Genomic DNA, 4,452 nt, shown 5'->3' on the forward strand with positions numbered 1-4,452 from the left:
CGAAAATTTATTGAAGGAAGAGTAATTGTATAATACCTTTGGCTGTAATAACTTATATTAAAAAATGTTATCTTTGCCTGTTTAGCGACAAATAAAAAATAATACAAAATATAAAACAAAAAAATACAAAATAATAATTATTAAAGTAGTCAAATCTTAATTCTAACATCAGATTCGTATTCAGTGACCCCGAAAACTCTTATGTAAGATAGCTTAGTATAAAAGTAACTTTAATTCTTCTAATTCAACTTCTAATTAACAATAATTTCCAGATTGTTCTTAATATTGCACATTTCAGGGGGTTTTTTAAAAATTGAATTCTAGTCTTTTTTGAAATTTATTTGCGATTAATTTAAAAAAAAATTCGTCCCGATCGATTAAGAATTATGCTTTGTAGCGATATTTGAACAGTCAAGTTTCATTTGTCCACACTGTGCGGCGGGATGGTTGCGGGAGGGGGGGGCGAAGGCCCCCCTTGCACCCCCCGCGCGTGTGTGTGTACACATACAGTTGTGATATTTTTTAATTGTATTAAATTGTATTAAATTCTATATAAATTTAAATTATTAAAACGGTGTGCAACATAGCGGTGTGCAACTGAACGGCGTGCAACTGAGCGGTGTGCAACTGAGCGGTGTGCAACTGAACGGTGTGCAACTGAGCGGTGTGCAACTGAGCGGTGTGCAAACGAATGGCGCGCAACTGAACGGTGCGCAAACGAACGGTGTGCAAATAAACGGTGCGCATTTTTCTGTGTACAAATGAACGGTGTGCAAACGAACGGTGCGCAACTGAACGGTGTGCAAACGAACGGTGCGTAACTGAACGGTGTGGAAATAAACGGTGCGCATCTTTCTGTGTACAAATGAACGGTGTGCAAACGAACGGTGTGCAAATAAACGGTGCGCATTTTTCTGTGCATAAATGAACGGTGTGCAAACGAACGGTGTGCAAAGTTTTGTGTCTAATTGTAACGTGTCCATTTGCAACGTGTCCAATTGGACTGTGTCCAAGTGAAGGCCACTCGAACTTCAACACTAGCAATGGGTGCGGAATACACAATTGCCTTCAAGTGGCCCCATAGATAAAAATCTAATGGATTTAAATCTGGGGAACGAGCAGGCCAGGCATTATGTCCTCCACGACCTATCCATTTCCGTGGAAACCTTTCGTCTAAAGGCCAGAGCACAGACATTTGCATAACGCATAACGCATAAGAGAATCAACCAATCAGAGTCCTTCATTTTTATCCCCACTTCTCCTTCTACGGATCTTGCATAGTGCATAAAGCATAATGCATAAGGGGTCGAAAAATTCGTAAGAACGAATTCTTATGCGTTATGCAAGCAGTTGTTGCGTTAAGAAACCTCCATGTGTTCAATTCCCTAACCTATTTTCTCTCGTTTAATGGTCACTGTGTCACATAACCTGAAAAAAACAGATTGAAGATACGTTAATATTCATTATATACAGGGTGATTCTGAACAAACGTTTGTCTTTAAAATATCAAATTCTTGAATGAATTCTAAGACGATTTTTCCTCTTGCAAAATTTTGCCCGGAGCTTAGTTTTTAAACTATAAAGGAAAATAGTTAACTACTTACGGAACGAGTACAAGAGGTAGGCAGGGACGGCGCGATATAGGCGATTACGTGGGGCGCTCGCCGCGATCAGCTGATTGCTATACGCGATGACTGTAACAATCAGTGTGTGTATGTGTGTGTGTGCGTACACATTCTCACACACACACTGATTGTTACAGTCATCGCGTATAGCAATCAGCTGATCCCGGCGAGTGCCCCACGTAATCGCCTATATCGCGCCGTCCCTGCCTACTTCTTGTACTCGTTCCGTAAGTAGTTAACTATTTTCCTTTATAGTTTAAAAACTAAGCTCCGGGCAAAATTTTACAAGAGGAAAAATCGTCTTAGAATTCATTCAAGAATTTGATATTTTAAAGACAAACGTTTGTTCAGAATCACCCTGTATAATACATTTGGTTTGGTGTTATCATACATTTGGTGCTACTTGAATCCAAAGAAGAGGAAATATTGGTTAATGCTACAAGTTGTAGATTTTATACATATATATTTTATATATTATAGGTATATATTTTTATATTTTTATTTAATTATATTATATACAATTATTATATGAGTATTTTATATTCATAGGATATCGAAATGGATCATAATTCATATTCTTTCTATTCTCAATATCATGAAGATGAAAATTCCTGTGAAGTAGAGAATCTATATGAGACTGAAAATGAAATAGATCAAAATGAAACAGATGGAGATGCTTTACTCATCTCTTTAGTAAAAGATCATCCTTATTTATATAATAAGGAATTAACTGATTTCAAAGACTATTAAAAAGCAAAATGCCTGGACAGAAATAGGAATGATATTAAACATGACAGGTTGATAATATTTTTTAAAATTTGTTTTATAATATTTTTCTAAATTTTTAAGCCAGCAGTACATGGTGCAATTTTTCATGCTAGATTGCATACAAATTAATAAGACAAGATTGCATGTGATCTAACATGAAAAATTGCATGTGCCGCTGGCTTTAATGTCACTTTTTATTTTTAGCGGAAAAATATCAATCTAGATGGGTAAGATTAAGAGAACGATATACGCGTGAAAAAAAAACAGAGACAAAGTGAAACAACCACTGGAAGTGGCGCTTAAAAAAGGAAAACTTTCGAATTTTTCGAAAATATGACATTTTTGGAACCATTTGTTAAAAGAAGAAGATAATAAAAATATAATTGTATATATTATATATATAAAGATATATATATGTATATACTCTTTTTTTATATTCCTCTTAGCTCTTTTTGCATAATATAGGCAGTTTTTTTACTTCTTTTAGAACAATATCCAATGTGCACACCAAAAACGTACTTCCGTCGACAAAATTTTCCAATCTTCAAAAGTATGTAAAACATTAACTAATATTCATGTAAAATGAAAAGTGCTTCTATTAGTATATTAATAATTTTCAATTTTATATTATAGAAACTTCGATTCACATGGCAGAAAAAACTCTTCTTCAACAATCGCATCTACTTCATGCCAACAATCTTCAAATGACAATGTAGAGAGAGATTTAGAAAGAAATATATTTAATATATATTTAATATATTTAAAATAGGTTCAAATGATAGAAAACAAATGAACATATTTCCTACGTCTATTCCGGTTGAGCAGTCTTTTACAAATAATACAAATCCGACACATCTTAAGTAATTTCTTTACTTTACAATATTATTTAGCGCGAATTATATGTATGTACATACACAGGTTTGTAACACGTTTAAAATGCTTCACATTTTTTTAGAGACTCAATTTCGGTTTGCTCCAATGACACTTCATCAACATTAAGTGCCTCTGATTATATAGAAAAAAAAAATTAAGTGTACTAGTAATACAACGACAATCAAAAGGAAACTCACCAGATATTATAGAAAATGCCATTTGTAAGGTTACATCTCTATCAGAGAACAGGTACAACAGCTCTCCAACAACTTCATCGTTGTCATCATTAAAGCCAGAAGCAGCACAAGATGTCTTTTTGCCAATTATTACTGTTTTTACTTACAAAAATGCCTGAACATAAAAACAGAGAGAAAAAAAAGAAATGTTGCGTATTATGTACGATATCTAGTCAAGAGCAATTAAAATTTTTAAGTGTGACAAACACGCAAAAAACATTATTTGATGTTTAAAGGATGATGAATGAAAGTACAATGGAGTCAGTTTTATTTTATTATTATATTACATGTTATTGTATTTTTATTATTATTCCCTAACAGCACCATGTTCAAAAGACGTCCAGAGGACATCCAAAGGATGTGAAACATTCTCAAATATCTGGTAGGTATCCCCCGAACATGTGTGCTGTTAGGGTTATTGAAAGTGCAATGGAAATAGTCACCCTTAAATGGTATCTTTAGTTACACAGAGTCCATAATGCACGACTGCTAATAATTTTTTTTTCATATGCTACATGAAGTTCCTGAAAAACATGTCATTGTAATTATATTTTATTAATTTTATTATATTACATGTTATTGTATTTTTTTTATTATAATATTGAAAATACAAAATAAATTTATAAAACAAGAGGAATAGATATATTTTGTCGATCCCAACTTTGAAGACGAAATACTTAAATCGTTTGCTGAAGGAGATCAATGTTTCATGGACAATTTTGACATGTGCAAAAAAGGAAATAGAGTGACATAAAATAACATTTAAGAGAAAGAATCAAGATTTAATGACATTCAACTTGAAATTCTATGTATAAGAATTTTGATATAGAATAATAACAAAAATATTTTATTTATCATAATATTGTGCAATAAATATGAGATTTCTACATTTTATACAACATAAAAATAAATTTTATAGATTGATGTTTTATAATATATCTAAAGCAATT

General features: G+C 32.6%; 1 pseudogene; it reads left to right on the forward strand.

The window, feature by feature from the left end:
• Positions 1–2,183: 2,183 nt before the first annotated feature.
• LOC145974248 (uncharacterized) lies at positions 2,184–3,964 on the forward strand (annotated as a pseudogene).
• Positions 3,965–4,452: the final 488 nt, after the last annotated feature.

The sequence above is a fragment of the Camponotus vicinus genome, unplaced genomic scaffold (assembly GCF_025532165.1).
Source record: "Camponotus vicinus isolate PSW18456_S1 unplaced genomic scaffold, iyCamVici1.0 SCAF_7, whole genome shotgun sequence".
Taxonomy (NCBI): Eukaryota; Metazoa; Arthropoda; class Insecta; order Hymenoptera; family Formicidae; genus Camponotus; species Camponotus vicinus.